Here is a 25009-nt window from a genome sequence, read left to right as displayed (position 1 = left end):
CCGGCTCTCGACCACCCGCACGGCCACCGCACACGCCCCGCTGCGCTCGGGCGCCCGGGCGTTGGGGCGCCTAATCCTCTAAAGCCCGACACCCCGGTGCTTCCACCCCGGCACCCCCGGCCCCTCCCGTCCGGACGCTCGCATTTTGTTTCTTATAGACTATATTTAGAAAGCAAAGTCGCGTTAAGCTGGATGTTACGTGATTATGATGCACGATGGGTTACCTAGACACCCCCCCCCCCCGCCCTAATGAGAAATCTCTTACCATTTCAGGGCGCCCTGCGCGTTTGTAGGTAGATCTTCGATTGGAGGAAGGGACAGGGTCTGCACTTTGGGGCTGGGGGCGTTTGGAATTTCTGTGCAGTTTTTGTCGCTTGTTTTGAGAAAGTAGGCTTCTAAAAATAAGTGACTTTCCCATTTCTCTGGTTGAGTCATGTGAGATGGAAACGGCAGAGCAGTGTTTCCACGTTATCGTCCGGGCGCCTTCAGACTGGTTGGAGGAGAAGCCCAGTGCGAGAGCATCGCTGGCCGAGACTAGGCAGTGCCGAGTGCGGGCTGAGGCAGGGAGCCCCGCTGGGAGGGGACAGCGGCCATCCGGGGGCCGGATGGTACCTGTGACAGTGCTTAGGTGGAGCGGAACGGGGCGGAGGGGCGGGGAGAGCGGGCAGGGCCGCCGCCATATGTTTGAAGACAGAGGCAGTAGCATTGTTCCTGATGCGGATTGAGGCTTCAGTAAACAGAGCATCAAAGGTGGCTGCGAGGAGAAAGAGAGGGGAGGAAGGCGCCACTGTGTGACGGTGCCGTCGCACAGAGCCCCGCTCTTGCGCGAGTCCTGCGTTGGCTTTAATGCTGTGCTGTCGCTGTCTTGGAGGCCTTAATGGGTTTTGAATGAGGGGCCTGCAGTTTGATTTTGCAGCGGGCCCTGCAAGTTACGTAGCCAGGGTGTATGGATGTGGCCCAGAAGGGAAAGGTCCTTGGACGGAGCCCTAGGTGTGGTGACATTTCAAGGTTAGGGCAACCGCCAAGGGGCTGAGAGGATGGTCGAGGGGAAGCCCGGAGAGGTCCTCTGAAGCTCAGTGAGCCAGCGGTGCGGAGGGCAGGAGTGCTCAGCTGTGCCCAGTGCTGCTGGGAGCCCAGGAGAGGCACCACCTGCCGACAGTCCGTCATGGAGGGCACGGGTGACCTTGCACGGAACTGTTTTGTGGACGCGTGGGCAAGAATGTCTACAGAACACCTTCAGAGAGACTTAAGGGGACAGATATTGGAGACAGCAAGTACAGAAAACTCTTGGCTGAATTTTGTAGCAAAGGGGGAGACTGAGCAACGACAGGCTGAGTTTGGATGATGGACCAGGACGGAGGGAAGTGCTGGGGCTGGGGGTGCTGCAAGGGGAAGGCCGGTCCATGCTGGAGGGTTAGCCCAGGAGTGTCCTGAGCTTTGAAACTGCTTTCCAGTTGACGGAGGTGCGACACCGTGAGTGGGACATTGCCATCAGCAGAACTGGCACTATCACCACCCATTCTGCACAAACTCTTTTGGTACTTTACTCCTTCATGTGGAAGAGGGTCTTCAAAGAACCTTTTCTTTTCTCTTTGCTTTGCTTTGTTTTCCTTTTCATTTCAAACAAGTCTTTTTTTTTTTTTTTTTTTAGCGTTGATTTATTTTGAGAGTGAGAGAGACAGAGTGCGAGCAGGGGAGGGGGAGAGAGAGAGAGAAACAGAATCCGAAGGAGGCTCCAGGCTCCGAGCTGTCAGAGCCCAACGTGGGGCTGGAACCCACAAACCACAAGCTCCTGACCTGAGCTGAAGTCGGATGCTCAACCGACTGAGCCACCCAGGCGCCCCTCGAAGAACCTTTTCTAAAATGAAATGAGGGGCGCCTGGGTGGCGCAGTCGGTTAAGCGTCCGACCTCAGCCAGGTCACGATCTCGCGGTCCGTGAGTTCGAGCCCCGCATCGGGCTCTGGGCTGATGGCTCGGAGCCTGGAGCCTGTTTCCGATTCTGTGTCTCCCTCTCTCTCTGCCCCTCCCCCGTTCATGCTCTGTCTCTCTCTGTCCCAAAAATAAATTAAAAAAAAAAAAAAAACGTTGAAAAAAAATTAAAAAAAAAAAAATGAAATGAAACAAAACAACAACCTGTTAGAATTTGGGTTAAATTTGCATTAAGTTTATAGATTAACTTGGAGCAAGTAGACATTTAAAAAATGTTGTCCCTTTAACCATAAACATGGTATTCTCATCATTTATATATGTCTTTTATGTCTTAAAATTTTTTTTTTAAATTTTATTTATTTTTGAGAGAGACAGAGCGTAGGTGGGGGAGAGGCAGAGAGAGGGAGACACAGAATGTGAAGCGGGCTCTAGGCTCCGAGCTGTCAGTACAGAGCCCAATGCGGGGCTTGAACTCACCAGCTGTGAGATCATGCCCTGAGTCGGATGCTTAACCGACTGAGCCACCCAGGCGCCCCTGGGTCTTTTGTTAAAGTGTCGTAATTTTCTCCATAAATTTCTATGCATTTAAAAAGGTTTATTGCAAGATACTTCTGTTCCGAGAATAAATGAGCTTATTCAAAAATTACATTTTTCATTGGTTGTTGCTGACGTCTAGGAAACGAATTTTAATGTTGACTATTGTATCAACAACCTAGTGAACTGTCATAAATTTTCGAAGCTTAGGGTTGCTTTAATTTTGTGTGTGTAGACGTTATCTGCAAATATTAATTTCATTTCTTCCTTCATAATTGTTATAACTCATATGTCTTTCTTATTTGATTACATTCATTAGTACTGCCAATTAAAGGTTGACCAGAAGGGCCATTCTTGCTCTGCTCTTAGAACATTAATGCTTCCAGAACTCTCTGTTGAGGAATGGTGCTGGAGTCCGCAGCTGTTCTGTAGGACTCTAAGGAAGCACTCTGTACTTCCTACTCAGTACGTTAGGGCAGAGGCGGGTTTATTGTGCATTTTAAGACACTGGTCAGGGACCAGCAGAATGCTTAAAGCTACCTGGGTGGTTGTGAGGTCTTTCCCTTTCCTCTTTCCTCCCTGGGCCTTTGTCTGCAGGAAGAGTGCATCCTGGCCCCCGTATCAGAATGGCCATAATAAAAAATAGTGACCTCAGCAAATCCTGGCAAGGATGCAGAGGAAGCGGATCATTCCGACATTGTTGCTGGGGATGTAAAACGGCACAGCCACTCAGGAAGAATGTTTAGCAGTTTCTTTTCTTTCTTTCCCTTTTTTTGATCGAAGCATGGTTGACACACAATGTCACATCAGTTTCAGGTGCACGACACAGCGATATGATGTGACATCTCTGTGTGTTATGCTGTGCTCACCACGAGTCTGGCCCCCGACTGTCACCACTCAGTGTGTTGACTCTGTTCTCTATGTTCTACCTTTCACCCCCCTGACTTACTCATCCAGACTTGTGGAAGCCTCTCCCTCCCACCCTTCTCCGTCCGTTTTGTCCGTCTCCCAGTCGCCTCTGCTCTGGCAACCATCCGTTTGTTCTCTGTATTTATGGGTCTGTTTCTGCCGCTTTTGTTTTTTAGATTCCACAGATAAGTGGAATATGGTATTGTCTGTGACTGCTTTCACTTAGCATAATACCCCCTAGGCTGATCCATGTTAGCAAATGGCAAGATTTCATTCATTTTACGGCGGGGTATATTCCATTGTATGTATGTATACGTATGTATATATATTCATCCGTCTCAATGATCAGTACACAGTTGTCAGTGGACAATCAGGTTGCTTCCATTTCTTGGCCATTGTAAATAATGCTGCAGTGAACATAGGAGTACTTCTGTCTTTTCTGAATTAATGTTTTTGTTTTCTTTGGCTAAATACCCAGTAGTGGAATTACCGGGGTATATAGTATTTGTGTTTCTAATTTCTTGAGGAAACTCTGTGCTTTTTTTGTTTTCACCATGCTGCACCAATCCACATTCCTGCCAACGGTGTACAAGGTTTCTCTTTTCCCCACACCCTCACCTACACTTGTTATTTCTTGTCTTCCCGATACGAGCCATTCTAACAGGCATAGAGTGACATCTCATGTGGTTTTGGTTTGCATTTCCCTGATGATGAGTGATGTTGAGCACCTTTTTATGTGTCTGTTGGCCACCTGGATGTCTTCTTTGGAAAACTGTCTATTCAATGTAAATTAAAAAATAAATAAATTATTAATAAAGAAAGACAAATGTCTGTTCAGGTCTTCTGACCATTTTTAATTGGATTTTTGGGGGGTATTGAGTTGTATAAACTCTTTATTTTATTTTATTTTATTTTATTTATTTTATTATTTTTTATTATGAAATTTATTGTCAAATTGGTTTCCATACAACACCCAGTGCTCATCCCAACAGGTGCCCTCCTCAATGCCCATCACCCACTTTCCCCTCCCTCCCACCCCCCATCAACCCTCAGTTTGTTCTCAGTTTTTAAGAGTCTCTTATGGTTTGGCTCCCTCCCTCTCTTTTTTTTTCCCTTCCCCTCCCCCATGGTCTTCTGTTAAGTTTCTCAGGATCCACGTAAGAGTGAAAACATATGGTATCTGTCTTTCTCTTATGACTTATTTCACTTAGCATAACACTCTCCAGTTCCATCCACGTTGCTACAGATGGCCAGATTTCATTCTTTCTCTTTGCCATGTGCTATTCCATTGTGTATATAAACCACAATTTCTTTATTCATCCGTTGATGGACATTTAGGCTTTTTCCATAATTTGGCTATTGTTGAAAGCGCTGCTGTTAACATTGGGGTACAAGTGCTCCTATGCATCAGCACTCCTGTATCCTCTGGGTAAAGTCCTAGCAGTGCTATTGCCGGGTCATAGGGTAGACCTATTTTTAATTTTTTGAGGAACCTCCACACTGTTTTCCAGAGCGGCTGCACCAGTTTGCGTTCCCACCAAACGTGCAAGAGGGTTCCCATTTCTCCACATCCTTGCCAGCATCTATAGTCTCCTGATTTGTTCATTGTAGCCACTCTGACCTATGTGAGGGGATATCTCAGTGTGGTTTTGATTTGTATTTCCCTGATGAGGAGCGACGTTGAGCATCGTTTCATGTGCCTGTTGGCCATATGGATGTCTTTGGAAAAATGTCTATTCAATGTAAATTAAATACATAAATAAATTATTAATAAAAAAGAAAGAAAAATGCCTAATCAGGTCTTCTGACCATTTTTAATTGGATTTTTTTGGGATATTGAGTTGTATAAACTCTTTATATGATTTGGCTATATAGTCTTATAAAGCTGAACACACAACTGTCATTTGACATCGCAGTTGTCCTCTTGGGCATTCATTTCAGAGAAATGGAAACGTGTCTTTACACAAAAACTTATGCGTGAATATCCATAGCAGCTCTATTCATCATAGCCAAAATTTGCATGTCTTTCCATGGCCGAAAGGATAAACAAGCTGTGGTATATCCATACCATGTAATACTACACGGCAATACGCAGGAACCAAATACTGGAAACACCACAACTGGGGTGGGTCTCCAGGGAGTTGTGCTGAGTACAAAAAGTCCAATTACGGGGGCGCCTGGGTGGCTCAGTCGGTTAAGTGGCCGACTTCGGCTCAGGTCATGATCTTGTGGTCCGTGAGTTCGAGCCCCGCGTCAGGCTCTGTGCTGACAGCTTGGAGCCTGGAGCCTGCTTCCGATTCTGTGTCTCCCTCTCTCTGACCCTCCCCTGTTCATGCTCTGTCTGTCTCTGTCTCAAAAATAAATAAATGTTAAAAAAACAAAACAAAACAAAACAAAAAGTCCAATTACGAAGACTGTGTGTCACCTTATCCTGTTCATATGACATTCATGAAATGGCAAAATTATAGGAATGGGGAATAGGTTGGTGGTTGCCAGAAATGAAGGAGGGCGTACGGGCAGGAAGGATCAAACGGCAACATGAGGGATCCTTGGGGTGGTAAGAATGTTCTGTGTCCTGACTTATCCAATAGCAGTGCCCTGGTTGTGATATGGTGCTATAATTTTGAAAGGTGTTTCCACGGGGGAAAGCTGGGTAAAGGGTACACAGGATCTGTGTTTCTTACAACTACATGTGGATCTAAAATGATCTCAAAACGTTTCATGAAAAAAAAAAAAAAAACAAGGTAAACTGTAGTGATTTTTCGTCAAAAGAAAATAGTTGTCAAGTTTCAGATCTTGTAATAAACTCTCAGTTTAAGACAGTGGACTGAAATTATTATAGTTTCATTGATAGGATGTTTCCTCGGGGAAATTGCATTGTACATCACCTGTTTCTATAACATGGCAGAGCCTCTGTGTTTGATAAGCTCTGTGCTTGACGCATTACCTCCTGCTTGATGTCATCTTGGCGGGGTCTGGGCCAGGGGTACTCCGTTGAAATTATTCTCATTTTTTATAAACTCGTAGTGAAGGGATCAAAGGCCACCGTCTGCCTCAAGATGATGTGCTCAGCTGCGTACTATTTAGTAAAATAATTCTGGGATGATTATTTTTTGCTCATGAGATATCTTTGACTCCTGTCTTCATCTGGATATTCAAAGGTACTTTTGCCAAGTCTCCCTTTCTCCAAATATATGTTCGGTGTCCGTGTGGCTGAGATATTTTACCAGGTGATGGGAATACAGAGACTGACCAGGGGTGGCCCCCCGGCCTACCTGGAGCTTACCGTTGGCCCAGGGAGGAGCCTTTCAGTCCAGGAAGGGGGACAGAGCGGAACTGGAGCTGTTGATTTTAACAAATACGTACTGAGTGCCCACCGTGTGCCAGGCACCGCTCCTGGTGCTAGAAACGCAGCGGTGAGCGGAGCAGGTGCTCTCTCGTGGAGCTTGTGGCCCTAGTGGTTGGATCCAACACACGGGGTCGGCGTGCACAACTCTTCCTCTGCCTCACCGTGGCACGCATGGCCTGTGACAGCTCGTGGAAGGTAACACTCGCGGGCAGCGCACACGGATGAGTGATGAATCTGTGAGTGGTGTGTATGGGTGTGCAGGGTGAGGTGAGCTGTGAGGACAGAACGGAAGAGAGAGTTGGTCTTTACAGACTGTGACGTCAGAGGTATCTAGGAAAGAAGCTGCCTCCCTGTTTTATTAAATTTAGGGATTTGGCTTAAATGACAGAAGATTAGCAATGGAGAGCAGGTGGGCAGCCAGCGCACAGACCAGAGACGGAAACCGGAGGAGGACGGCAGATCTTCCAGAAACTGTCCCCAGTGTCCTCCTCCCAACCCCACCCTGGACCCATCCATGTCCTCTGTCCTCTCCTGGTCCTCAAAGGTGGTTTTTTTTGGTTTTGTTTTGTTTATAAAGAGTTCCCGTGTGGACTCAGTTTTCCCATAACCACCTGCCCCACGTTTCAAGGGGCCAAGTGGGAAAATGAGGGCAGCGGAAAGTGGAGAGAGCTCTTCTGTTAGAACGTGTGCCGGGAGGCCTAGCTGGCTGGCGTGTTGAATTAAGAATGGGCAGATCATGACCTGCGGAGTGAGGAGGCGAAGGCCACTTGCCTGAGGCTGGCAGGGGGCTCCCTCAGCCCCCAAGCGCCCGCTTTGGGAAAGTGAAAGCCCTCTGGGTCGTTTTGACCAAAGGTGCGGTTTTGGTACGCTTACACAAAGGGAGGAGTCACCAGAGTTATTACCCACAAAGCCCAGAAATGGGGCTGGGGGTGCAGTGAGCTGGGGGGGAGGGCGGTCCTCCATCCGGGGGGAGGCATGAGCGAGCCGGAGGCAGAGAACAGGGTAGCAAGCACCTGTTTCCTATAAAGTGGTCAGGGTGGAGGGCAGTAACTTCTGACGATCTTAACTCGAAGGGGTTGTTTTATTTTATTTTATTTTATTTTATTTTATTTTATTTTATTTTATTTTATTTTATTTTATTTTATTTTATTTTATTTTATTTTATTTTATTTTTTAAATTGTTTTTAACATTTTTATTTATTTTTGAGACAGAGAGAGACAGAGCATGAACAGGGGAGGGGCAGAGAGAGAGGGAGACACAGAATCCGAAGCAGGCTCCAGGCTCTGAGCCATCAGCCCAGAGCCCGACGCAGGGCTCGAACTCATGGACCGCGAGATCGTGACCCGGGCTGAAGTCGGATGCTTAACCGACTGAGCCACCCAGGCGCCCCGAAGGGGTTATTTTAAAAGATGCCTCGGGGAAGGCACAGTGGCAACTTTCGGGGCCCTCCCAAGCTCAAGTCCATACGTGAATGTCCAGACCCTGGGTGTGAATAGGGGAGCCATGCCGTAAAATACCCAGGCGGCAACTCAGAAACACAGACGTTGTCTTTCATCACGAAGGGCGGGACGGCGTCTCAGAAATGGCCAGATCCTCCCGTTTCACCGAGGAGAAAGACAGTTCAGAGACATTCCTTGCCTCTTGGTTGATTTCTGACAGGACCAGCTAATCCCCCAAGTCCAGTGTGCTTTTGGCCACCTCCGGTGCACGTGGTTCAGTATCACACCCAAGCTGAGCAGAACAGGTTCTGTTTTTGTTTTCTGTTCCTCAAATGGAAAGACATAAAGAGTTAGGCCTAATTGCTCCTGCTTCTGTTTTCTCTACTGTCTATCCTGTGGGTACTCAGAGCTCTGACTGAGCTCTGTCATGGATCAATTTTGGACTTGGTCTAATGGTCTAGATTGTGTTTGGAACTTTCTTAAAAAAAAATTTTTTTTTAACGTTTATTTATTTTTGAGACAGAGAGAGACAGAGCATGAACAGGGGAGGGTCAGAGAGAGAGGGAGACACAGAATCGGAAACAGGCTCCAGGCTCTGAGCTGTCAGCACAGAGCCCAACATGGGGCTCGAACTCACGGACCGCGAGGTCATGACCTGAGCCGAAGTCGGATGCTTAACCGACTGAGCCACCCAGGCGCCCCGTGTTTGGAACTTTCTTGATGGTAGTATGCATCGGGGTTCAAATACCTAGCTTCAGGATCAGAGAGAATTGGATTCAGTTCTGTATGACGTTGGAAAGCTTCCTTTATTTCTATTATAGATGTGAATGAAAATTACATTTTGTACCCCATGGGGTGGTTGTGATTAGTAATATATATAAAAGTTCATGCCTTGGGGCGCCCGGGTGGCTCAGTTGGTTGAGCATCTGACTTCAGCTCAGGTCATGATCTCGCAGTTTGTGAGTTCGAGCCCCGCGTCAGGCTCTGTGCTGACAATTCAGAGCCTGGAGCCTGCTTCCAAGTCTGTGTCTCCATCTCTCTCTGCCTCTCCCCTGCTCATGCTCTGACTCTCTCTCTGTCAAAAATAAATACACTTAAAAAAAAAAAAAAGTGCATGCCTTAATTATTTGATACATTAAGAGAACTTTGTGATGCAATCACACTTGTATTGACAATATATAAGGTAAACTCGTACCCTGCATGACCGCGGAATTGGAGGAAACTTCACCTCTCACCATTTCGCCGGGTTAAATCTCACGATGGAGGCCTGTGGAGGACATGAGTGTATGAAGTCACCACTCGAGCATTTAAGCATTCTTCGCGTGTCCTTATCCGGGTGTATGTGATCACCCGCCAAGCACTCTGATATACGTAGAGAATTCATCCTCCAGTGTCTCTGGAGACTTTCCCCTTCTGCTCATTTGTCCTACCGTCAAGGCCCTTTTTTTCCCCTACAGGTGGCCAGTAAACACCCTAGTTGACGGCTTCAGTTGCTTAATAATTGATTTAACTTTTACAGCGGATGTTTTACCTTAAACCCTTATCTGACCGAGGTGCCAGCGAGACTGACGTTTCAATTGAAGTTATTCTCTCAAACACTTTGCAGACATTTAGGGGAGGATGTGCATAGAACACCTTTAAAGGTGAGCCTCTGCCTTTCCTTCTTGGATCTTTACATTTACTAAATATAACCTGCGGTCAATGCAGCACTAGATACAAGATCTTATTTACATCCATTTAGGCCGGGGAAAGTGCTCAGGGCCGATGCTAACGACTGTTAAGAAAGTCTAAAAATAAAAGTGATGTCATGTTCATGCCCTGGGAGTTCTTCCCCGTCGTTAAGGGCAAACTCCGGAATAAGACCTGGGAGAGAGCCCTCACCAGGACATAGCACCAAGGAAGCCAGGATGGTTGGCTGCCCATGCGAAATACCCTGACGACCTGTAGGGACACATGGACACCTGGGTCTTTCCTGCAAAGATGTGTTCATAAGGGTGCACGAGTAGTAGTGTTCATTCACCAGTAGTGATTGTGGAGGGCTCCCTGTGTCAGCACGAACGTGTGTGTGTGTGCGTGCGCCCGCGTGTGCCTGTCTCTTCCTCGGACAGTTCATCTCTTACTTTGCTCATTGCTTGTAAGAATCAGAATCTGATATAACATCACCTGTCACCTGAAGAAGTGACCTAATCTCAGTTAACTTTGAACTAGAGATTTCACATTTGCAAGTAGACTTTCCAGACTTTTGTAGTCTCATGCTAAATAATAAGCAAATGTGACACTTCACACATTTCGGTGAAGCGTTTGGGGGCTGCTTCTTCCTCTTCTGTCCCGAGGGGTGCTGTGTGGGCCGCGATCAGCACTGAGGATCCCTGGATTACTGTAAATATTTTAAGCACATTACCGAGACTGGTCGTACGGGAAACTAGACTGAGCAAATACTACACGGAGTAAGGACCTCTCTACTCTGACATTTGGAACCTCATTCCAGATCCTAAGTTCAGGGAGGATTGCTTTTTTTTCACCGGCCTTCAGTGATGCCTTCATATCATGGACAAGCTCATTCACATTCAGAGGGAGACACTGCAGACTGGCAAGCTGTTCAGCTTCGTGCCCCACAGGATCAGGCCTCTTATGAGCTATTTTTAGCCACGTAATGATTATCCTTATTTAAGACTCTTTTCCATTTTCTTTTTGCTTTTTTTTATTTGCACCGAGGAAACAGAACTTGGGTTTTAAAACTGCAGAATTTTTGTCTTTGGACCCCCAAAGCAGTAGTTACTGTTTGTCTAGCAAACAAACGAAGTGACCTTTTGTTCTTGAATCTCAGGAGCCTCGCTCCACAGCTGAGTTTAACCGAATTGCTAACAGTGTAGGATAGTGTGAGGGGTTTCTGTGGTGTCCCCCGCCCCCACGGTCCCTTCCCCAGATTACCCGTGCTGTTCACTTGTGCTGCTGAGAGTTTTAGAAATACGCTCTCGGGGTCTGCCCTACGTTCATGCTCATGGTGACCTTCCTGATGCTTGGAAATACGTCTGTTCCACTCTATTTAGCTCTTCCACTCTCTGATTTTCAGATGTCAGGGTGTGGGCAGATATTCTGGAAGGGAAGACACCACTGTGGGCAAGTGACTGAGGGGGCCTCAGGTAAAATAAAGTGCACAGGTAGGGGCTGTTACGGTATTCCAGGTGAGGAATAATGAGGGCCTGATCCAGGGAAGCATCAGAGATGCAAAGAGAGAATGACTGGGGAGCACAGCTGAGTTGGAATGGACGTGGTGTAGAGATGGAACTAGACAAGTAGAAAAGTCTGTCCATCTTGCCTGTCCATTATTTGTCCTTTGAGAGCCCAGGCACTTCGCAGAAGTGGGCAATACTTCAGAGAGTCAGACATTATCAGAGTCAAAGGTGACTCTGTGCTGTCCAAGATGGCGGCCACCAGCCGCAGGGGGTTACTGGGCACTTGAGAGTCAGAACCCAGTGTAGTGTGCACACTGCATTCTGAAGGCTTAGTAGGAAAAAAGAATCTGAGACATCGCATTAGTAATATATGGTGTTTCTTACATATTGAAATCATACTTGGGATTGGTCGAGTTAAATAAAATATATTATCCCCATTATTTTCCATTTCTTTGTATTTTTTTTAAGTGTGCCTATGAGAAAAGTTCAGATTGTATATGTAGCTTGCATTGTATTTCCATTGGACAACACTGTCATAGATCATCTTGTCCAAGCACTTGTGATTGACTATTCATGGAATTGTAGACTTTCAGCAATAAAATGATCTGGGAGCCCAACATCCTCCCCTCTGGGGGAGGAAACCAAGGCTCTGACAGGTTACATTCTGGAACCTGCCTGGTGTTCCAGGGGTGGCGACCGCCTGGGGTCCATGTCTTTCTACTCTTCCAGTATTCTTTTCAGGCTTATTTTGTCTTTCTCTGGCACTGAGTAAATCTCTATTGGGCACAATGTAAGCGATCCACCTTGAGTTTATTTTGAAAATTAACTGGGTCATAGTGCAATATGACCAATATGTTTGGTTTTGCTTTCCACAGTTTCAATCACAAGGCAGAACATCATCTGGAAACAGATGATTCTCGTTTTGAGCAATTGGTAGAGGGTCCACAGTAGCCTAACGCTGCGTCACAATGCCTGTGTCACTGACCTCACTTCATCTCATCACGTGGGCATTTTATCATGTCCCATCATCACAAGAGGAAGGGTGATTGCAGTGTAAAAAGTTATTTTGAGGGAGAGGCCACATTCACATTAATTTTATTGTGGTATATTGTTGTTACAATTGATCTGTTTATTAGTAGCTATTAATCTCTTACTGTGCCTAATTTATAAATTTAACTTTATCACAGATACGTATTACGTACAGGAAAAACACAGTATATATATATAGGGCTCAGTACTATCCACGCTTTCAGGCATCCACTGGGGGTGTTAGAACGTGTCTTCGTGCATAAGGGGGGCTACTGTACTTGAGATTCTGTTATATTTCTTTGAACCTAATATCTAACAAAACCTACTTGCTTGAGTCTTTGTCGTCTGAGATCGTCAGTCAATATTTGCAGAGAGGATCTTCAAATATTATGCGCCTGCAATTTATATTAAATGAACCTTTGGCCCCGTGCTGCACGGTCTAGAGAGAGAAGCTGGCAAATCTTACCCACCCCTTTGACAACCTCCCTCATGACCAGTGGGCATTTTGGTAGCAATTTCCTCTTCCCGGACACTGGTCAGTAATTAGAGTCGAGTTTTTTAAAGACACATATCTTAAAAATGTTTCCCTCTGAGTGTATATTTTCTTCATAATGTAGTCCTCAAATGGCTGTCCCCCAGAAATGGAGAAAGTAAATACAGAAGAAAAAGTAACCCAAGGGCCATGTTCAAACACCATTAGGGTGTCCATGGCACTGAGTCCTGTTGGGAAGGCAAGGTAGGTTTTGTTACCAGGGGATAAAGCTAGGCTTTTTAGATCGTCCCTGAACTTTGAGTTTTTGGGAATTTCTTTTAACATTGATGAAATCGTGGGCTGTGATACCAAATTCAGTGTGGGTAACCGAGATGATACTTGAGCTGTCGTTAGCAGTCTGATACCTTGTTCCATTGGCGTGTGGTTGTTTTGCTTTAAGGGGAAGATCTGACTCTCAAGCTGTGTCTGTGATAGAGAGCTATGTTGTCTGTAGTCTGCGGTCTGTTTCAGCAGAGGTCTTGGCTTTAGGAGCATGGCTGTGGGGTATGACTGAAGATACCCTGGGTAGGAGAGGTATCCCGTGGTTCTCTGTCCACCATAAGGCTCTTTTAGGCAGAATGCGGACAGGATGTATCAACGCCGTGCCAGAAATACCATGCAGGGCAGATGAGACCTTGGATGTGGCGATGGCCGTGTGAACTCAGTGCTGCGGCATCACGCTGTGAGGTCAGCAGTGTAGTGTTGCACCGTGACAAATGTCTAATGACATGTATCCACCATTATAGAATCACAGAGTATTGTCACTGCTCTACAGGTCCCCTGGGCTTTACCTGTTTATCCTCCTCTGTCCCCGGCCCCTGGCTACCACTGATCTTTTTAGTGTCTCCATCGTTTTGCCTTTTCCAGAATATCATTTGGTTGGAATCCTACAGGACGTAACGTTTTCAGACTGGCTTCTTCGCTTAGTGATTCGCATTTAAGACTCATCCATGCCTTTTCATGGCTTGATATCAAGCTGTTTTTTAAAATCCCTGAATAATGGTCTGTTGCCTGGATGGACCACAGTTTATTTATCCATTAAGCTACTGAAGGATATCTTGGTTGCTTCCAAGTTTTGGCACTTACGAATGAACCTGCTGTGAAGGTCTGTGTGCAGGTTTGTGTGTGGACATACATTTTCAACTCCTTTGGGTAATCTGATCATATAATGAGAGCATACTTAATTTTATAAGAAGCTGCCGAACTGTCTTCTAGAGAGGCTGTGGCATTGTACATTCTTACCAGCAGTGAGTAAGGATTCCTGCCGTTGCACATCCTCACCAGCATTTGGTGCCATCGGTGTTTTGGATTTTAGCCATTCTAATACTTGCTGTCGTTTGCAATTCCCTAACGACGTGTGATGTGGAGCATCTTTTCAACGTTTATTTATTTTTGGGATAGAGAGAGACAGAGCATGAACGGGGGAGGGGCAGAGAGAGAGGGAGACACAGAATCAGAAACAGGCTCCAGGCTCTGAGCCATCAGCCCAGAGCCTGACGCGGGGCTCGAACTCACGGACCGCGAGATCGTGACCTGGCTGAAGTCGGACGCCCAACCGACTGCGCCACCCAGGCGCCCCGTGGAGCATCTTTTCATATGCTTCTCTGACATCTGTATTTCTCTTTGTATCTAAATACAAAGAACTCTTCAATGTTTGTTTCAGAGAGAGAGAGAGAGAGAGACAGAGAGAGACAGAGAGAGTCAGAGAGAGAGACACACACACACAGAATCTGAAGCAGGCTCCAGGCTCTGAGCTGTCAGCACAGAGCCTGATGTGAGGCTCGAACTCATGAATGGTGAGATCAGACCTGAGCCGAAGTCAGATGCTTCACGGCCTGAGCCCGCCAGGCACTCCTACAAAGAACTCTTCAAACTCAGCAATAAGAAAACATATAACTTGATTTACAAATGGGCAAAAGATTTGAACCGGTGGTTCACCATGAAAGATATGTTTTGCAGATATCTTCTCCCAGTCTGTGGCTTGTCTTTCATTCTCTAAGTGTCTTTTGCAGAGCGTATGTTTTCCATTTTAACAAAATCCAACTTATCGATATTTACCTTCACAGATTATGCTCTTGTTGTTTCAAGTTTTCTTTGATAATATTTTTTCTTAGCTTTTTTGAAACTTACATGTGTAAAGTTATTCTTGTAGAGGATACTTAAAATTTTTTTTTTGAACGTTTATTTATTATTTTTGAGAGACAGAGACAGAGCATGAGCAGGGGAGGGGCAGAGAGAGAGGGAGACACAGAATCCGAAGCAGGCTCCAGGCTCTGAGCTGTCAGCACAGAGCCCGGCACGGGGCTCGAACTCATGAGCCACGAGATCATGACACAGCGCCACCCAGGCGTCCCTGGAGGGTACTTTTAAATTGTGAGTAACACATACTGTTTTTTCCTCCTAACACAGGCGAGAATTAATCAGTACATGAATCCTCTTCCTCCCCGCTCTTGGCCCCGCAGACAAAAAGAAGACTGAAGCTTGGCCGTCTGACTCCCTCCCCTACTTCCTTCTCTGCTGAAATCACCTGAGTTGGCCGCTGAGCGTGTTCACTGTTTTCTTTGCTCACCAGGCTTCCTTGTGTACCACTCTTCTTGTTGGAGTAGATCCCCCAGGATCTCCCAGTGACCAGCTGGGAGTGTGAAGGGTTTCTCCGCGTCCCTGAAAATGCTTTTATGTCATCCTCCCAGTTAAGCGACAGTTTTGCTGAATACAGAGGTCTAGCCTCCAAACTCTTTTCCTTCAGTGCTTTAAGGAGATCGCTGCATTATCTTCCTGTACCCAGATTTGCTGATGAGAATCTACGTCCATCCGACTCTTGTTCCTTTGCAGCTAAGCTATTTTCCTTTTTGATTAGTTTTTAATGATATACGTGTCCTTGGTGTTCTCAAGTTTCAATCTAATGGATTTTCTTTTGCCCATTAGTTAATTGCTCGGTGCTGGAGGGCCCTTTCAGTCTAAGAATGCTATCTTTCTTTTGGGGGGACGTTTTCATCTTGCCTTGTCAATCACTGCCTCCCTGTCCTCCCCCCCCCCCTGCTTGCAGCTTCCTTTCATCAATGTTGGCACTTCTGTGTCCCCACCCCCCACCCCCGGGGGTTTCTTAATTGTATTTATATTCCTTATCTCCTAATGCCCCATTGGGGCGTTACCTGGCGTTCACTGATGCACTCTTTAGCTTTGGTTTTCCTTCCTTTTCATTTTTTTCCTCCTTGGTTTTTAATATCTACCGACTTTTTATTTCAACATTTATGTATTTCATTTCCAAGGTCTCTAATTGATCCTTTTTTTTCAAAACACTCTAGTATTGTGTAAGGTCCTGAGCACTCTGCTTTCCTGGAGGATGTGAATTACACGTTTCAAAGTATTTTTCTGATTGTTTTATTATTGGAGTGTGAGTTCTGTTTGTTTTCTCCTTTTCTTTTTTTTTTTTTTTTTTTTTTTTTTAAATTTTTTTTAATTTTTTTTTTCAACGTTTATTTATTTTTGGGACAGAGAGAGACAGAGCATGAACGGGGGAGGAGCAGAGAGAGAGGGAGACACAGAATCGGAAACAGGCTCCAGGCTCTGAGCCATCAGCCCAGAGCCTGATGCGGGGCTCGAACTCACGGACCGCGAGATCGTGACCTGGCTGAAGTCGGACGCTTAACCGACTGTGCCACCCAGGCGCCCCTGTTTTCTCCTTTTCAAGGTGTTCATGCACCATGTAGTTCTGTGTGATTCCAGAACTCATTTTTTAAAAGTTGGTTTATTAATTTTAAGGGGGTGGGGGATGGGCAGAGAGAGAGGTGTTTTGTTTTGTTTTTTTTTTTTTTTTTTCCTCAGTTGAGGGTCCCTGGAGAGGGCCAAGCAAAGCTGCGGGGGGATCGGGGATCATCCACACTGTCTTCAGTTGAGTGCAGAGCAGGTGAAACGTGCTAGCAGGTGCCTGCAGGGATGGTCTGCTCAGCTCCTCACTCCTTCCACATAAACAGCTCTGTGTCCCACGAGCCGGAGGAAGCTCTCTGCAAAGGAAAAGTGTGGGTCAGTTTCCAAAGGGCCAGAGTTTCAGTGGTTTAACCCTGGCCAGGTGTCCTATGGGACCACATTAGCCACACAAGTAGTCTATCCTGTGTTTATCCTCTCTTTTCTTTTGCTTAGATGCATGCCTGCTGGTTGCAGAGGGGAAGTCACGCACAGCACTGTCTTTTTGTTTGATCTGCTTAGGCTGAGCACAGTCCCGACTGTAGGCAGGGATACAGCCCAGATGACTCTAGTCGGACCTTTTGGGTTCCGACCCCGACACATCCTCGCTGGGCGTCCATGAGGAAGTGAGTTACCTGACTCCATGAGCCCCGCTTTCCTCGTCCATAACATGCAGGTGGTAATAATACCTCACTGATTACAGAAAGACCTTAAATATAATAACATATATGGAGCACCTACCACTACCCGAAACTTAATGTCATTCATTGATTATTGTAAAATTAAGAATTAAAAACAATGACATGATATGCTCTTGTAATTATTTCGAGAATAATATGCTAGGGATTATAGGGCTCTGACCCTCCTCCATTTTATTTTATCCATAACTAGATTGTTAACTTTTCTTCATGTAATATCAACTCTGTATGGATACCAAAGTCTTTGTCTGGAAAGTCAAATGACAATCGTAGTGGGCTTAATTAAAAAAAATTTTTAAATGTTTATTTATTTTTGAGAGAGAAAGAGAGAGACACAGCCGGGGGGAGGGGCAGAGAGAGAGGGAGACACAGAATCCGAAGCAGGCTCCAGGTTCTGAGCTGTCAGCACAGAGACAGATGCAGGGGTCGAACCCATGAACTGTGAGATCATGACCTGAGCCGAAGTTGGTCGCTTAACTGACTGAGCCACCCCGGCACCCCATAGTGGGCTTAATTTTTAAAGAGCATTGCAGTATTCTGCTCACATCACCAAATGCGTGGGAGAATTTGCTCTTGTGAAACAAACCAGTTTTCCACCTTATTATGGTGCTTTGGAAAACTTAGAGGAATACAGGGATCACATACCTCCCTGCGCCCACCCTGGTTACTGGAAGGGATATGGGGCGTGCCCAGTTGGCCCCATTGCAGACTTGCACTTTTAAACCAAAATTATGCTAAGCTGAGTAGCAGTCTGAACATTAGTAGGAATGGATGTTTCTCCTCTTGGAATCCAAATTGTCATTTTCTCTCATCACTGTGCATGGAAGGTGTGACCACCCCTTACACTCCAGACTCTGCAACAGTTTAAGGGTGTCTCTCTTTTTTTTTTTCTTTTACAACCTTGATTTCTGCCACAGAGCACATCTTTCAGGGACCTTCTGGCCTCTCAGCTGATCTTGGAAATACATGATTACATCATAGTGTCTCTGGACCCTCAGGGGAAAATGTTCCCACTCCTTTTGCACTGGAAATAAAAAGAACAGGTCCATTCTGTGCTTGGAACTAAGGCACTAAGTAACCTGAGGTGCTTGGAGCCTAGAGAACCACTGAGAATTTCTCAGGACAGTGTGAGCAGCTGTGAACCTCCCGCTGTGTGTTCTAGCAGGAATTAAAATCGTGCGGACGGTTTTGCGTGGCACAGGGTCTAAATGAACATGTTTCCACATCTTAAACTTTTCCGTTTTACGTTTACATGTATTCATGTGTTTTTTTTAATGTAAAAAAATTGTTTTTCAGAGAGAGAGCGTGCATGGGGGGAGAGAGTCAGAGGGAAAGAAGCTTTTTTTTTTTTTTTTTTTTTAAATTTGAGAGAGAGAGAGTGCGGGAGAGGGGCAGAGGGACAAAGAGAGAGAATCTCAGGCAGGCTCTGTGCTCAGCATGGAACCTGATGCTGGGCTGGGTCCCACTACCTTGGGATCATGACCTGAGCCCAAATCAAGAGTTGGACATTCAACCAACTGAGCCACCCAGGTGCCCCTCTACGTATTCATTTCTTTTTAAAAAAAAAAAAAATTAATGTTTATTTTCAAGAGAGAGAGAGAGAGAGAGAGAGCGCGTGAGCAGGGGAGGGGCAGAGAGAGAGTGGGACACACAGAATCCAAAGCAGGCTCCGGGCTCTGAGCTGTCAGCACAGAGCCCGGCCTGGGGCTCGAACTCATGAACCATGAGATCATGACCTGAGCTGAAGTTGGACGCCTAACCGACTGAGCCACCCAGGCGCCCCTCTACGTGCTCATTTTTAAACACTTGCCTCTGCTTTCGTAGGGCTGAGGGTCATATGCACGTTGTACGTTGGCTTTAGCACTTTTCCGCTGTAGGAGGTGAAGCCCTGTGTTCGCCTCGTACTGTCTAAGCTTCTGGTTGGTGGGCATTGGGTATTTATGTACATGTTCACGGCCTTAGTGCTTCACTACTCTCTAAAATGGGTATAAATAAAACCCCTTTCGCTAAGTTACTGTTGAAGTGCTTGAAACATTACTTAGAGCTATAGCTTCCTAAAAGTCTAATGATAATTTAGTAACCATAAGAGTGTTTGTCCATGAGAAGAACTTAAGGTAGGTGTTTCTTTTCTGTAACCTGAAAATATTTTCTATGTTAAATGCAATGTAAATGTTTCTATATATTAAGATTTTTTTTTTTCTCTTCACTAATATTTTAAAATACGTTTGTGGGTCCCGGTTGTTCCGGAAGAGACTTTTTGTGTTGTCTTTCTCAGTGTGAGAATCTAAGAAGGGAAGGAAGGAAAGGAGGTTGTCAGGCAGGCAGGAAGGGTCTCACCCTAGAGAAAAGGTGGAAAACTTGCTGCAGGGCAGGTCAAGGACACTGTGGTGCCCGGTGGTCCGGAGAGGGGGAGGAGCGGCCTGAACGCAGGAGCAGTGGGTGGAAGGGAAAGTGGAATTGCGTGAGGGCAGGTGTGCATGGAGAGTGTGCTTGAAGGGAATGTTGCTCTCCCTGTTCGATGGAAAGTAGGTTCACCAAGGTGGCCTGGAGATATCCGAGGGAAACCGATGAAGAGCGAGGGCCAAGCTCTGCCAGGTGATAGGACAGCCTTCTGCTGCTAACGTGGGATTAGAGGAGCACAGGACAGACTTCCTGCCCCCAGTCACAGACTATGGAGGATGAAATTTCCGTTTAAAAGGATGCGAGAAGATACACAGTTTAAGGAAGACAGTGGCTCTTCATGAGGTTTGAGGGACTATAGGGAGAGAAGTAACCGTTGGTTTGTTTTCAGGAACTGAAAACAGGCTCATTTGGAAATGGGAAATCTCAGCATTTTAGATGTAAGGAGAATGAAGTAGAAACTGGTGGAGTTTGTAATGTTAAAAGAGGAACGTGATCGTGCTGTGTGTGATGAGCTCCGGGCTTAAGTGAGGTCAGCAACGGTGGGAGAGGAGGTATCCGCGTGTGGTCTACTTTCTGGGAAGTGTCCTCAACTGGGTCTAGGTTCACGTGCAGATCGTCAGTCCCGTACCTTAGGTCAGTGGCGAATCAGCTAGAGGGCTACTGGGGGCGACATACACGAATGATGTCGACAGGCGCAGAGGCTGCCTGGGGGAGCCCGCGTTTGGTGTTTGACAGAGAAGGACATCGGTGAGCCTCTTTGTCACACTCAGCTTTGGATTGGAGGAGTACTTGAAATAATGTCACGTAGCCGGTTTTCACTGAAATCAACAACTATCGATTGAAACCTTCCCGTGTATAATGCGTGACCTGGCTACTTTGTGGATAAAGGAGACGCGATACTACACAGTTCCTGTTTCCGGGAATTGACCATCTGGTTGGGGGAGATAAGACCCAGACATGTGAGGAGGAGGTAATAAAAATAAAGAATATTTGGAGACAACAGCAGGGCACCCACAGGGCGTGATGAATTGCGGAATGAGTCACGAGGATGGTAAATGAACGCTCGAAGCAGAGCCTGGTGATACTGTGCTTTTCAGAGCAGGGTTTGAGTGAGGTGGTTATTTTTTGGCTTTTTAAAAAGTCAGAGCAATTAAGGTGTAATTTACATACCGTGGAATTCACCCTTTTTAGGTGTGTCGTGTGGCTCCGTGATGTTGACAAATGCACACACCTGCGTACAATCTAGACCCCGATCAGTTTTCATTTCCCCCAGAGTCCTCCCTTGTCCTTTCGTAGGCAGTTCCCTGCCCCTCCTCTCTCCCAGCTCGGGACAAGCACTGTTCCGATTTGTTCCTGCTGTTTTGCCTTTTCCAGACAAATGGAATCCCGTGTATATTGCAGTCTTTTTTTGTTTGGCTTCCTTTGCTTTCTGCTTTTGAGCTTATCCGTGTCTGTCGTTTCTTTCGTTCCTTTGTACGGCTGACCGGCATTTTGTGGTATGGATGCACCACAGTATGTTCATCCGTTTTCCCGGTTTCTTGAGTTAGGTTTCAAAGGATGGGCGGATCTAGATGGAGGTGGTGGTGGCGGGAGGGGACAAGGTAACTCAGAGGTCGAGTGGCATGATTTGAAATAGAGCAAGTTTCCGAGATATATCCTGAGCAGCAGTAAACCAGAGAGGAAGCCTCCTGAATAGGCAGCTTTATCTGCATTTTTATTATTGATCAACCCAGCTTCAGCCTTTCCTCCCCCTTCATAACCAGCCGGCAGTAATTTCTCCCTGCCCTGGACGCTGTCATTCTGTCCACTCTCTGCCCATCTGTTTGCCCCTTCATCCCTCCATTCTGCCATCATTTATTCACTTGTTCTGTTCATTCATCACTCAGCCTTCAAAGTGCCGGGCACTGAGTTAGGATCAGGCGAAACAAATTAGAAATCAAAATCCCTGCCACCTACAAGTTCTTAGTCTAGTGGGGGACATGACAGGAAAGCCAACAATTAATAAAACCCCTCATCACGTAATGATTTGAGTTGTTATTTAACTTTCGACGTGGGTTCTGTGGGGCAGGAAGAAGGCACCCTCCATGTTGGTGCCTTGAATATCCTGAGATCAACACGTATAAAAGATAATTTAAGTTGAAGCCATTTAGATTGGTTTTGGTCTTTGGGAAAGAAAAGAAACCCACTTGTATACATGTTTATTTTTTGCCCTTCTTGGATGCCATCGGGGAGAAACTTTGGCCAAGATGGGGAGCCTGGAGCAGGCTGATTTAGTGGGTGTGGGGCTCAGGGAAGGTCACAGCTTCCAGCAGTTGAGGTTGCTTGAAATCTACTTGTGGTTGAGAATATACTTTGAAAAATGCCAACAAGCAACAATCTATCGTAACGCACCATGGTTAAGTCAATGATTTAAAAAATAAAACCATTCGGGGCGCCTGGGTGGCGCAGTCGGTTAGGCGTCCGACTTCAGCCAGGTCACGATCTCGCGGTCCGTGAGTTCGAGCCCCGCGTCGGGCTCTGGGCTGATGGCTCAGAGCCTGGAGCCTGTTTCCGATTCTGTGTCTCCCTCTCTCTCTCTGCCCCTCCCCCGTTCAATCTCGGTCTCTCTCTGTCCCAAAAGTAAATAAACGTTGAAAAAAAAAAAAAAATAAAAAAAAAAAAAAAAAAAAAAAAAAAAAAAAAAAATAAAACCATTAAATTCTACCGCGTGGAGGTGGATGGACAAAGGCAGCCAGGGTATCCCTGGATTCACTCGTTTAGTGCTGAGCCCGGGTGCTGTGAGCTGTAGTCAGCCGTAGACCCCTGCCATGGTGGAAGTCCGTGGTGTGGTGCTAGTGGTTGACGGGGAGCCCCGCTCCAGCAACTGTGGCACTCTGGTTGAAAGAAATTCTGTTGCTTTTACACTTACTGTGCCTTTCCTTTGCGCCTGTGCACATGTCCCTGCAGACCCCCACGGAGGGACTCCTCCTCCATGGGGCCCTTCTTGGTTGATCAAGATTAACGGGCGTTTCGTTCGTTTCCCTGAGCCACCCTGGCATTTCATGTGTCCCACTTGTTAACCCGTGTCTACTTCTTTCAAACTTCTCAGAATTATTTACATGCTGTTTTCTGTAGTAGACACCTTCATGGGTGTATTTCTCATTGCGGGTTTCTTTGTCTTAATTATTTACTCTGGATTAATTTCAGAATTATAGAAGGGTTGCAAACATAAGACAAGTTTTTGGTATGTCCTCTAAAAAAAAAAAAAAAAAAAAAAACCAGCCTCAAAATAGGTTGACAAATGCTTCATCTGCTGTTTTACGAGGCCTCTAGCCTGGGAGACAGTGTATCAGATCACTCTCCAAGAACTTTCTCGAATCTTGCCAGTTTATAGGGGATTCTACGCAAAAAGTGTAGGGGTGTGGGTGCTTGAAAGCAGCTCTCCAAGGTATGATTGCATGTCACAATAGTAAACCTTGTTGTTTTGTAAAAATTAAGGATGTGTTATAAATTTGTTGCAAAAATGAAGGATTATGGATCCCCTGGTAGATGCACGAAAGACCCTTGGTTCGTTTTCACACATTATGTTTCTACCATATCTGATTGTTCAAAAATATCGCCTGCGTGCCGCCACTTAACTGCTTTTCTGGTTCTTCTTGTTTTTGGTTTCTCTTTGAGGTCACTTGAGACAGTCATCAGGCTGACATCGGCCCCCTACTGCAGTTTGGGTGTAGAGATACGTTCGTCACCCAGCTTCCCTGATTTTAACGTCTTGCGTAACCGTGAGGCATTGGTCAAAACTAAGAAACTAACATTGTTCAAATACTAATTAACTAAGCGACGCGTTTTGTTCGGATTTCACCAGTTTTTGCCCTAATGTCGTTTTTTTTTTTGTTTTGTTTTTTGTTCCTAGATCCTGCTCAGGATCTCACACTGTATTTAGTGGTCATGGCTCTTTTTCTTCTCTGATCTGTGACACTTTCTGTCTTCCCTTATTTGAAGAGTACTCATCAGTTATTTTACACAATGTGCTTCAGTTCGGGTTTGTCTTCAATTTGGCGTTTGCCCCTGTGATTAGTATCTGCCGAACTGTCTTCCAAAGTGACTAGTATTAACATTTTGTGTTCATATTTCCCCCAGCAGTGAGGGTCCCTGTTGCTTCTTTGCTTTTGGTATTGTTGATTTTACCAACTGTAGTAGGTGAGCGAGCAGTGGTGCCTCATCGGGACTTTAGTTTGAACTTTGAATTTGAATTTTATTTTTAATGTTTATTTATTCTTGAGGAAGAGAGAGACAGAGTGTGAGTGGGGGAGGGGCAGAGAGCAAGGGAGACACAGAATCCGAAGCAGGCTCCAGGCTCCGAGCTGTCAGCCCAGAGCTGGACGTGGGGCTCGAATCCACGAACCGCGAGATCATGACCTTAGCCAAAGTTGGACACCTAACCAACTGAGCCACCCAGGCGCCCCCGCTTTTTTTTTTGAAAGAGAGAGAGGGAGCAAGTGAGCCAGGGGCAGAGAGAGAGAGAGAGAGAGAGAGAGAGAGAGAGGGAGAGAGGGAGAAGCAGGGCTCACCGGAAGCGGGGCTCATGTTTTTACCTGAAGCGGGACTCGAGCTCACCCAAAGCAGGGCTCGAATTTACCTGACGTGGGACTCAAACTCGCGAACCGTGAGATCATGACCTGAGCCGAAGTCAGATGCTTAACAACTGAGCCACCTAGGTGCCCCTGAACTTTAAAAAACATTTTTCTATTTTATTTTAAGTAGGTGCGATGCCCAATGTGGGGCTTGAACTCATAACCCTGAGATCAAGAGTCATGTGCTATAACCCACTGAGCCAGCCAGGCCCCTTGTCTGATACTTTGTGAGCCTGCTGTTTGACTTTGTCATCTGGAGGGGGTTCATCTGGGAGCCATTTCATCTTGTATGGGCCTTAACTGTAATGGATGCTTATTGAAAATCTCATGTAAAAGAAAATATTTTCCCTCCACCCTTCTAGGTTCTTGGCTGAGACCCCTCTCCTTGTAACAAAAGAGCAAATTAACAGGAGTGAACAATTTTGTGTGTGTGCCCTCACAGGAGCCCCACAAAGATGGGAGCCTGGGAGGGCAGCCAGGGGACCAGTGCCCGAGCTAAGGAAAGGTCTGGGGCTTCCAAGAGGGGAGGCGACTCACGGGGAGGCGAGAGGAGAGGGAATATTTGGCAAAGGCTCCCCCTCAGGTGATGAAGTTACTTCTGGCTAAAGCTCTCTTCCGGGTATGGGCCCCATTTCTAATAGAAGTTTCCCTTCCAAAGGTGTCGCCGCTGTTCTGTTTTCAGAGCTTTTCCCGTGTCTGCAGTTTCTCAAAT

General features: G+C 46.1%; 1 protein-coding gene across 7 annotated transcripts in view; it reads left to right on the top strand.

The window, feature by feature from the left end:
• The window catches only part of ATP8A2 (ATPase phospholipid transporting 8A2), a 651437-nt gene that overhangs the window by 12029 nt on the left and 614399 nt on the right, over positions 1 to 25009 (top strand). The gene's annotated exons all lie outside the window — the stretch shown is intronic.

This window comes from Puma concolor, chromosome A1, assembly GCF_028749965.1.
Source record: "Puma concolor isolate L17-30 chromosome A1, mPumCon1.1.hap2, whole genome shotgun sequence".
Lineage (NCBI taxonomy): Eukaryota > Metazoa > Chordata > Mammalia > Carnivora > Felidae > Puma > Puma concolor.
Note: the sequence above shows the minus strand (reverse complement) of the source record. Positions and strands in the feature narration are given on the sequence as shown.